General features: G+C 43.0%; 1 long non-coding RNA gene across 1 annotated transcript; it reads right to left on the bottom strand.

The window, feature by feature from the left end:
• Positions 1-9,078: 9,078 nt before the first annotated feature.
• LOC144300771 (uncharacterized) lies at positions 9,079-11,520 on the bottom strand. Its single transcript, XR_013367550.1, has 2 exons — positions 11,310-11,520; positions 9,079-10,840 (listed from the first exon to the last, which is right to left on the bottom strand). It is a non-coding gene; the product is annotated as an uncharacterized LOC144300771 (long non-coding RNA).
• Positions 11,521-12,187: the final 667 nt, after the last annotated feature.

Below are 12,187 nucleotides of genomic sequence, written 5' to 3'. Positions count from 1 at the left end.
AAATCTTTAAAAAAAAGTAAATGGGGCATTTAACATTACAGGAAGCTTCATAAATGGATTACATTGAATCTTTCAGACCACTATTTCCCTACTAAGTCTTCACTGTTACTCAAATAAATATGCTTAACAACTGAAGGGAAGACTGTTTTGAATGGACAAATTATTACAAAAAACCATCGTCATCCTCGTTAAAAGTTACTTAGTCTGAGGCATTCCTCTCTACTATTTTACTGTCTGACCCTGGGTCAGGGTCATGCCCCTCACCCATACTGACACCAGCATGCCTAAGCATAACTTTGTCCAACTCCAGGTATAAGCCACTAAAACATAAGGGCAGTTTCTTCAAAAGCTAACCATAAAGTTATCATATGACTCAGCAATTCCACCCCTAGGCGTGTATCCAAGAGAAATGAACACATACATCCACTCACGACTTGCACATAGACATGGATAGCACCACTATTCATAATTGCCCCAAAGATAAAGCAGCCCAAATGTCCATCGACCAATGAATGGATAAATAAAATGTGCCATACCTGTACAATGGAATAGTATTCACCTATAAAAGAGGAACAAAGGTCTGACACACGCTACAACATGGGTTAACCTCAGAAACATAATGCTAAGGGAAAGAAGACAGTTGCAAAGGGCCACCTGGCATATGATTGCATTTATATGAGAGATCCAAAACTTATTGGGTTCCAGTATAAACAATTTTCCCCAAATATAAATAATTCACTCCTCAGACTTAAGTTTAGCACCACGCCTGACACCGATTTTTTAATTTACTTCTTTAAATGATTACTTCCTTATATGGAGATGAAAATCCACCAGGCCCCACCAAGCAAAATAGAACATTGGTGTCCAATATGAAAGCCCAAATATTGCAATGAAAATGTTTTTTAAAAAGGTGAATCTCTTCCTAAAGAGATAATGGCACCATTTTTTTTTCTTGAGATAATGGCACCATTAACTTCTGTCTTCTAAAATGTTTGCTCCAAATTCTTATAACTATTCCTTAAACTTCTCAACCTGGAGCTCATCTTCAATTATGTTGAGAGGCAATGAGATGTCAAGCATTACAAAGTCTCCCTGAATTATCAAAGAACCAAAAATAAATCCCAAATTGCTTTTTAAGTGTGAAATGTGGTTTTTTTTCCACTCTTGGTTGAAAAATGGCTGCAGAGATTGTACTCAGATTTTCCGAGCTATAAATCTCTCTCAAGCTAAGACTAGGTATGTTCATGTTTTTAGCCTTGAAGAATATTTTTGTCAGAGAGATACGACTGCAGGAATCGGAGTTGTGATGGCTCTCTGAGAGTCACCTTCACTGCAGAGGTCATTGTTGGAAACCAAGGGTGGTAATGTAAGTCATTATCAAAGAAACCAAAAAAGTAGAAAATACAGACAATCCAATCAAACCCAACAAAAGCAGTATGCATCAAGCGCCATGAAATGTCCTTTGGCTCAGTGATCCTGTTTTTAGGAATTTATACTAAAGAAAAACAAACCACTGCAAGATGATTTATAACAGCACAAGACTGGGAGCAACCTCAACAAGCAACAATAGGGATTAGTTAATTAAATTATTCTACATCCTTTTGATGGAATGTTATATCTCCATAAAAACTGACTATAAAAGACATGGAAATGTACTTATGATATAATGTTAATGGGGAAAGGATAAAAATATATGTACACTATGATAATCATGCAAGCAAATGTATATAGATAAAAAAGCCATTGCAGTGTCCACATGAAAGCATAAATCATTGTGTTCATCTAGTGGGCCTAATCATTTTTTCTCCATACTTCCAAATTGTTGAATATCATTTTATAGTCTTTAGAAAAAACTAAGTCAATCATACAAATTTATGAGAATTCCATTAACCAACTTGCTCTGTTACCACCAACTACACTATTACCTGTCCTATTTATGCTAAAATAAGAGCCATCAGAGACACCCCCCACTCCTGGCCCCAGTCAAGATGCAGGGAAAGGAAATACAATGGTTTAGCTGAGTCAAAACGTGATTCCATTATAAACTTGGAAATGAGAATAATTTTCTGTACACTGAAAGTCAAAGAAGAGGATCCTTCTGCTTCCTGAATGCTATGCATGCACTGCTAATTTTTCTCAATAAGTTTCCGTTCCATCTCTTGGGAGGAAATTGTATGTGAAGGAGGTCAGAAGCCCCTTCCCTTGTCTGTGGAGCCTCACCTGGTAACTAACCCCATCCACCAACTGGCTGGACCTGAGACAGTACCATCAAGCGTTCTCTGGGGATGACAGGGTGAGGGAGATTAAGCCAGGTGGGCCAGTCAGCCCACCACTCAGAATCCTTACACACAACAAAGAGCCTGCTCGTAATGGCCAAGTTTCTTTGTCAACCTTTCTAGACCATGATACCCAGATATTTGGTTGAGCATTATTCTAGATGTTTCTGTGAAGGTTATTTTGTAGATTTTTGTGTTTGTATTTCAATGTGATTAACATTTAAAGCAGTCTACTTTGAGTAAAGCAGATTACACTCCACAATGCAGTGAACCTCACCCAGTCAGTAAGAGTCATTAACCAAAAAAGGACCTAGGTCCACAAAGAAAGAGGGCTTCTATCAACAGGCAGCCTTAGACCAGAGATGCGGTGTCAGCTCTTCCCTGGGTCTCCAATCTGCAACATCTCCTGCAGAGTTTGGACTTCCTGGTCTCTGCAATCACATGAGCCATTCTTTAAAATCTCTTTACACACACACACACACACACACACGATCCTAAATAACCATATAGTACATATAAACATATACAATACATATATATATATATATATATAATGCTATACACATGCATGTACATACAGTACATATAAATACATAATATGCTTGATGATAGAGACAGACAGATGCATTGTATTGGTTCTGATTCTTTGGGGAGCCCTGAGTAACACAGAGTTCTACTTCCATAAATGTTCCATGAGTGTCCTCAGAACACGAGGTTATTTGTTAACTGCGAGAAGGAGGGGTAAATTACTCTTGGGTCCTAGAATGGAGCCCCCACCCCGCCCTTAGGCCAGTTGTTCAGATCCTTCTGGGAAAGTCATGTGAATAAGAAACATTCACAAAATTATGACAATTACTGACTCACAGAGCTCCGGTCTATATATGTATGTTTTGTAAATATTTTAAATGCCTGTTAAGACATCACTTTTGCCGTGCTAATTCCCATACCCAGTTTGCCCTAAGATCCTTAACTGCATGCCTGGGGACACGAGCGATGTTGCATGTTATGCTCTCCCGGGAGATCACAACTTCTAAGTTTGTAAACGATTTACTTACTCAATTTCCACTCTCCATATAAACATCTGGAGTACAAAAACAATATACCTATTGCTTCTCCAATGTGGATTAATATTTAGTCTGCATTAGACAAACTGTCTTTTCTTTTTAGTGCCTTTTCTTTAAAAAAAAAAAAAAAAGATTTATTTGAGAGAGAGTAAGCACAAGTGAAGGGGGGGGCAGAGGGAGAAGCAGACTCCCCACTGAGCAGGGAGCTTAATGTGGGGCTCAATCCCCAGGACCTGGAATCATGACCTGAGCCAAAGTCAGACATTTAACCAACTGAGCCACCCAGGTGCCCCTTTGGTGCCTTTTCTGATGAGCCTTATCAATCTGTAGGATGTTAATTGTTTTCATTTTCCAGATATATAATAGCTTATGTTTGAGCTACTATTTAATTTTCTGCCTCTAATTTTTGAGGATTCTACTCCTGCAATTTAACTCAAATTACACATTTGAGTATTAAATATTTTTACTCTTACAAAGCTTTTCTTTTAATAGTAAAATCAAATATGCCTGATTTTAACACATGTTCTTACCTTGGAAATTGGTTTAAATTAGCAAAATGTATTCAAAACACACTGACTACAGATTTAACCCATTTTCTTAAACTAGTGGTTTAACACATTTTCGCTGAAATGGGTAATTTCTGGCTTAACCAATTCAACTGCCTGATTATTTGACTAACAGAAAACCAGCTTACCAACAGGCACTCACACCTTGGACCCCAGGAGGGCAGTCCTCCCAAGAAAAGGACATAATAGAGCTCCATTGGAGGCTCAGGATTTAAGAAATAGGGTCCAGAATCATCTCCTTTGGAGGGTTTGCTCTTGCATGGAGCACATGAGAGCAGTCTGATTTAATGTCACATTACATTTATGCTTTGAGGAAGTTGGTCTTTGGATGAATGACATTAGAAAAACCACCAGTGCATTAACTCCCCAGGAACACAAATCCCGCAACATGGACCAACAAGATGGCATCATGGCAAAATGCCAGGTATCCATTTACAATCTCACAGTTGGCTTTGTATCACTTTCCTCACAGGTAGCTTAAATTGTGTCCATTAACCCCCACCTTCCTTCAGCCATATCTGCTACTAGATCCGGGGTTCTTAATCCTAACTACAATCTTACATTGCATTCTTCTGGGGGAACTTCTAGATAGGTAGGACTTCAGAGCCCCACCCCAAACTATTTAAATCAGAATCAATAGAAATGGGACCTGGGCTGATTCTAATGTAAGTAAAATGAATGCAAAGACCCATAAGAAAGAAAGGATTTCTAAAGAAGGGCCTGACAATCAGTTGGAAAAAAATATTCTCTGAAACCTGCCCCCAAATGATTCCAGGGCACATGCTTCACGGCCCAAGGGAGAGCCATGGAGATCCCAAGCTTCATCCACTGTACCCTAAAGGTTCTTTTCTAAAATGACAAACCTCCCAAAGAATTCTCCAGAGTTTCACGTCTGCAACAGTTGAAACTATGTTGTGTTGGTTTTTTGTGTTTTTTTTTTTTATTTTTTTTTTCCTGAAAACACATGTGTCCTTTTGTTTCACGGTCTCACTTGGCACCAAGCACCCAGTTCATTTGCCCATCAGATTAGCTCGAATTACATGCTTTTACTGCTCCTACAAGCTAATGCAAGAGACCTACAATTAACTGTGGGCTGGTTTAAACCCTAAATGGAACTAATGTCTGCCCCGACCAAATGCCTCAGGACCTGCTTTTTTTCCCCCTGTAAATTGCTATTTTTGTAGGCTGTCTTCCAGAAGTTGAGCCCCAAAACAAGTTGGAACTGTAAGCCTACTAGATTCTCCTCACAATAATTATTGAATCCTTACCGCTTGTGCTCTCTTTGGAAACTTAGCAAGATGCACAATATTGTCCTTGCAAAGGAAGACAAAATTGTCACTCATAACGTAATCCCATTCACATACTAGTAGAAGTGAGAGGAAACCACCAACACCTCTGCCTTTCACGGGTAGGTATTTATGTGTCAAGACATAGAAAGACAAAACATCGCCTGTCTCTGGATCTGCAAATCGACGAGCTGATTCTTTCCTAAGGAAAAAGATCTATTCGGCACTCAAGTTGAAAATACCAGGAATGTTAGAAAATTCCAGCACCACGAGTTCTACAATGAGAGAGAACACAAATTTGTTCCCGTTAAATTTCACAAATTTCAGAAAGAAAAAGATGAATGGAAAATAAGCATGATTCTTACTTAAGGGCTTTCATGGAAAAGTAGTGTAATATCGATATTACGATACCTTTCATTTCCATCAGCAATGAGTTACACTATGTCAGTCCCTGAGAGGGACAATCAGATAAACCCCTACGGAGTGCCTGTGGAATTTGCTGCTCCTGGCATCAAGACTGAAAGAGCAAGAGTGAATTAAGCAGAGCCGATTCGGCTTTTGGAGGTGGGAGCCTGGGGAGAAAGCATCTATGTAACTCATCAGTAGGGCTGCAAGCTTCATTTCTCCCCAGATCACATTCCCCTCAACTGCCATCATAAAGGAACCGGTGGAGATTTTCAATGATGGGAACTGGAAGTGGAAAACAGGGTTCTGAACTTACGCCTTTGCTTGCGTGCCTCTGAAGCCATGTTTTCTGGGATGACTTTGATAGAACAAGTCATACCCATTACCTCACCTGAGAGACTCCTAGGCCGACACTCTAAATGGTCAAATTGGACTGCCATTTCCTGGAGCTCCACTTTCATCCTTGAACGAGTCATATTGGATGCGCGGTATGATATTGGATTACACAGAAAGTCAAGAGCCCCATGTGCTGCTCCTTGTGTCACTTGAAAAGTGCCTACTCCTCTCTCATTTTAGGATTGATTGAAACATATCTTCCTAACCGTGCTTGCCCGGGAAGCATGATCAGTGCCTTAAATCATCCTAATTGTCTCCTTCGTGTATACGTAGCTGTTTTCAAATACATGGATATGATGTCAAAAGAACAATATACAAATTCATTTAAGAACATTTTAAATTTAGAGTACCTTTGCTTGTGTGTCATCGGCATTGGGTACCAAACATACAACCATGGTCTGTGAGTACCTGCCATTTTCACTATTGCCTGAACTTACTTTCAGAGCCCTCTAAATATCCCTTTGAGAATATGAAAAACAAAACCCAAAATGCTACACCCTTATGATCCAATCCACATACTGGTGGGGATAAATCACAACGACCCTGTAATGACGATGACAACAGGAAGAGTGTACCAAAAATAATGACTTGCCCCGTGTTGTGGCGCTCCTCAGTTTCGTAAGTTGGGGTCTCCTACTCCAGTGCTCCTCCCACCTCACATAGCCTCCCAGTTGTTTCAGTAAGGTCAAGGTCACCTTTGCTACGAAGGCAGGCTTTAGAATCAGGCTGTGTAGGTTTAAATCTCAGCCCTCCAGTAGCTTTAAAGCCTCAGCCTCAAAATGTTCATCTGAAAAACAGATCCACAAAGAGCGCCCACAGTGAGATGAACCGTGGAGGGCCTTAGCCCCGGAACCTGGCCAAGTACTTGCCATCCCTATTGGCTGTTCTTTTTTTTTTTTAATAATAAATTTATTTTTTATTGGTGTTCAATTTGCCAACATACAGAATAACACGCAGTGCTCATCCCGTCAAGTGCCCCCCTATTGGCTGTTTTTATCATTCTCTTCAGGTAGTTGGTCAACTGATCATGCAGTTCTAAAACCTTTTCAGAAATATCTCCTTCAAGCCAGGCACTGACCCAGAGCACTGCTCTGTACCTACCTTTTCCAGAAACTTCCCACAATTCAGATTTATTTTTCCTTGCATCTTCCACATGTTCAGGTTTAGTTGCCGATTTGTTCACAATGCAAATGTTTAGGGGCTCTGGATCTTTATTTATCAGTCCTTTCCCCTCTTGCCCAGGTGAGTCTGGAGTATGGAATATGCCCCCATGTTGCCTGTAGAGACATGGTTAATCAGAGCCTGTGCACACGCACGCACGCACACATACACACACACAAACACACACATCCAGGTACACATCAGAGACCTGTCAGCGGGTAATTATCTTCTGTGCTGATGGCTCTGAATTGCTGGGTGCCTTCCAGCTATGTTCACTCTTCAAGCTTCACTTCCCATCCTTCTTGCAGCTGTTTCTGACTCCAGCAGCCCTGGGGCCGCAGACCTGGTAGGCCCTTCCAGGCTTGCCTCTTCTTGCCCCTATAAAGAATTGCCGCCCTAAGCTATACACTTTCCAGAGCAAACATGTAAGATACTTTACAACCCAGCCCAGTCCAGGAGCAGCGTGTTATCTTTCTGTAAAGTCAGCCCGACTGTTGTCTTATTAATTTGTATTTTATTGACCAAACAGTGCTTGTCCAGACACAATGAGGCTATTTTTTACCCAGACCATCACTCCACGAGCGTGGTGGGCAACATAACGTGGGCCTGTGTGGTCTCCAACATGGGACTGGGATGTGGTGAGCTCCACCACCTCTGGGCAACGCTCATCCCTCTCATCTACCCTGTGTCGTCCTCCTCCCACAGAAGAACACCCCTGGTGGGTGGGAGGACAGGTCCTGTGGCTGGAACCCCTGGGAAGAGAGGGCTGTTTCCATGTGCTCTTCCTGAGGGAACAGTGGGGAAAGGTACAAGCTAGCAGAGGGGGTTAAGTGGTTCTGCAGAGCTGGTCTGACACCCAGGGGGGCTCCCTGGGGTGGAAAGACCACTCTCCCCACAGCTGAACAAATTGTGTCAAAGTTTGAGGCCCCAAGCACTATTCTGCAGTCCCTCTGCATTTGCCTGATGGCTTAATGCCTCCAAATTTGACCTTGTTATGGGAAAATTGTTCTCATTTGGCACTTTGGGGATAATGTGTAATTTCAAAACCAGGGTGTGAGCACATTGTAACTATTTTGAAATCCCATCTGCTAAAATTCATTCAAAAACTTTTTTTTTTTCTTTTTGGTGGCTCCTACTCTGTCTCTTCTCCTTCTACCCGGTCCCCAAGTAACCAACCAAATGAGTATCACTTTTTTCATGCTTTCAGCAATCTTTGCTAAAAAGCTCGATGTGTGTTCATGATAAATACACCCCTGTGGCTACTTGCAAGAGAAATAAACGCCAGCATGAAAATACCAAGGCTTTCCTCTTTTCTTATGTAAATAAATCTCCAGATGGCTCATTTGTAAGATTGTGTTTACTAATTCTTGTTTTCTTTCTAGACAATTTGTTCCCAGTACCCATTTTATCATTGGAACTGGAGGTAATGCTTACAATTTCATTTAATGAAAAGTCTATCTGAAGACTAGGTCCACAGGGGTAGAGTCGTGCCAATGCCACACACACGCAAATCCCTCAGGACGGACTAACATTCCTCGTGCTGTTGTTGTTGTACGGCAGATATTTTTAATTAGAATCAGAAGAGAATAAGTGATTTCAGACTTATTAGAATATCAGAACTGGAAGGGACCACAGGCTCATCTAGTCCAGGAATGGAAATTTGTGCCACACACGCCCATACTTCTCTCTTTCATCTAGCGCCCATGGCAGACATCGCCAATCCCCCATGGCATCCTTTCCAAATGATCTCAGGGGCAATCTCAGTAACATTTTCGACTCCTCACCAAGTCATTCTTAATCAATTAACATGTAAGACAAGATGCATTTGCCATAACTAAGCCCTTCATTTTACAGATGAGGAGCCTGCGACTCTCAGAAAGGCAATAATATTATTCAGTATCTCACAGCTAGTGAAGAGCATTAGTTCTTTTTTTAAAAAATATTTTATTTATTTATTCATGACAGACAGAGAGAGAGAGAGAGAGAGAAAGGCAGAGACACAGGCAGAGGGAGAAGCAGGCCCCATGCAGGAGCCCGACGCGGGACTCAATCCTGGGTCTCCAGGATCACACGCCGGGCTGAAGGCAGCGCTAAACTGCTGCACCACCGGGGCTGCCCAGAGCATTAGTTCTTAACCTGGAAAATTCAAACACAAGTCTGTGGTGCTAGATGGAGAGAAAAGTGACATCTTCATTTTCACTACCTCTAACTGTAATTTAGCATTTCCTTCATTTATGAAGGAAAGCCACAAACCGTAGTAGTATTAGCATATCTGACTCTGTCACCAACGACAATCAGAGATATTTTCATGTAATATTCACTCATTACAGATTTCTTAAAATATCATGAATGTTCGGTTGCTAATGCTAAATCATAGTAGTTATTAGAACTTCAGCTAGATCTTGTATCTTGATGCATTAAGATGCACATATATTACTATATCACAAATCTGGTATTTTAATGTTTTGATAATTGTGTTTTACATGACTTCCCTTTATATATATATACATAAAATACATTTTATGTATTTAAAGCATTGTTCTGAGAAGGGGTCCAAAGATTTCATCAGGCTGTCAAAAAGGTCTGTGGCACAAAAAAGAAAAATCCCCCAGTTAAGAGAAAAGCCAGGTCTCCTAAACTCTTAACCCTCATATTCTTCCCACATGCACTATAAAGGCCTCACCACAAACTCCTGTCATCTTAGACTGACAGTATATTTACTGCCATATTAATAAGAAATCTTTTAATTTAAAAAATTGTTTATGCTCAATAGAGAACAAAGACACACGTAAAGCAAAAATCACAAGTTCTTAAGCTCCACTCCCCCAAGATAACTACTATTAGCAGTTTGGTATATGACTTTCCAGACATATACACTCATTATGCAATGAAAATGGAATCAAACAATTCCTGCTTTTCTACAGCTGGCTTTTTTCACTTATCAAAGTAAAAAGAGTGGAGAATATCGTGGCTATCTTTGATTTGTATAGATTTGCCCCATTCCTTTTAGCAGCTACAAAGTGTTTTCCTGCACAAATGTACCCCACTTCATTTCACAAACCCCAATAAAGGAGATTTGTTATCCAAAGTGTTCTTGGCAAAAGATAACAGAGGGACGAGCTGTCATTTGAACCTGGGAAGATTAGGAATTTGGCTTTAATGGCCATTAATGTGCTCCTCTGGCACAGAGTCGACAGTGATGAGGTCAGTGGCTAACTGTCACTGCTGAAAAGCCCACAGCCTCCAGCTCTCTGGACTGAGGAAGAGCCCCTTCCTGGGAAGGCTGGTCTTCTATACAGATGTGCCCATTACAGGAGTGTGAGCGTGGAGGAACGGGTAGAGAGCAAGGGAGATCCCATCCCCCAGGCCTGCTGATTCTCTAATGCAAGAGGCTCAGTGCAAGAGTAGAAACCAGGCTCTGGTCCCAACCTGCTCTCAGGAGCACTGCTTTGGGGGTAACCATCCACACTTAATGGGCTTGGTCTGAGCCAGACTCCAGGACACAGATGCCTCAGATGCCCAACCCTGGCAGCACAATGACTCTCCCTTAACCCCTGCCCCCACTGCCGCCTCCGCTCTATTCCTCCCATGGCCCGGTGTGACCCCACAAACCCCATATTCACACCTGACCTGCAGGCCAGCCACCTTGGCAGCTACAGGTCTGGGAGGAGAGTGTCATCGATTCCCTTAGGGTGGATAAAGGGAGAAAAGAAGAAAGAAACACTTTAGTCATAACTGGTGAAAATGTGACCTGATCGATGTCACGCTGCCCAACACTATTGTTACCAGAAAACCAGAAAACTCAGGTAAGGCTGGTTCCAGATCAGAGGCTCCAGAGAGAAGGGAACAACTTGTTTTCAGAAGGCGAAATAACAAGACGGCAAGGCAGCCTGGAGCATGTGAGGAGACCCCCAGGAGGCCCTGGCTCTCACCTGTTAGGGCCCCCGCAGGGAGCACTGGGCCAGGAGTCTGCGAGGCCCAGGTTCCCTAGGGCTTGGGGAGGTGGCTTCCCAGCTGCACCCTGTTTCCCCGGCCACAAAATAAAATGCAGACAGAAGAACACTTTCACCCGGACCCCGCTTCCTGGGTGCTTAGTGGCAGTCCCGCCCACCTGACCCCAAGCCTAGGGCAAAGCAGGGTCAGGGACAGCCCTACCTCTGCCCGTTTCTTTGCCTCTTTATGCTTCTATGGCTCCCAAGGACAGGTCACCACTTCTCATTCCTAGCTCGAGGCAACCGTGTCCTTTCCCCTGTTCACACAGGCTTTTCGCCCTCCCGTCGCATCTTGCTGTCTCCACTCTGCCTGGGGTTTCAGCAATTTTAAATTCCCTGGCTTTGAGTCAGCTCCACTATCAGAACCAATGCGGCTCCAGACTGTTCTACCCCCATTCGACGCAGGAAATGAAACAAAGCCGGGCTTGTTCCCAGTTTGATAGGCTGCAAGTTCAGGGAACGGGGGCTTCAAATCTTTCACGATTTTGTTTTGGCACCAGAGCGTCTGCGTTTAATTCTGCGTCTCCTGCCAGACTCGGGAAGCCGAAGTGATAACATCAACACGCCAGGGACGGGGGCACAGCACCCGTGCTTCTCCCTCCCAGCGGGGCCACGCGTGCAGGCACACTCGTACGGACAGATGCACGCGCGCACACTGCCAGCTGCATTCCCCCCACGTACTGCTGCGCGGGCAAACACACACCCACACTCGTACGTACAGATGCACGTGCACACACTGCCAGGTGCCTTCCCACCTGCACACCGCTGCACGTGCAAACACACACACACATACTGGTACATACAGATGCATATGTGCACATTGCCAGGTGCATTCCCACCCACATACTGCTGCGCGTGCAAACACACTCGTACATACAGATGCATGCGCGCACACTGCCAGGCGCATTCCCCCCACGTACTGCTGTGTGGGCAAACACATACCCACACTCGTATGTACAGATGCACACACACACTGCCAGGTGTGTTCCCCCCATGTACTGCTGTGCAGGCAAACACACCCACACTCGTATGTACAGATGC

Source organism: Canis aureus, chromosome 29 (assembly GCF_053574225.1).
Source record: "Canis aureus isolate CA01 chromosome 29, VMU_Caureus_v.1.0, whole genome shotgun sequence".
In the NCBI taxonomy this organism is placed as follows: domain Eukaryota; kingdom Metazoa; phylum Chordata; class Mammalia; order Carnivora; family Canidae; genus Canis; species Canis aureus.
Note: the sequence above shows the minus strand (reverse complement) of the source record. Positions and strands in the feature narration are given on the sequence as shown.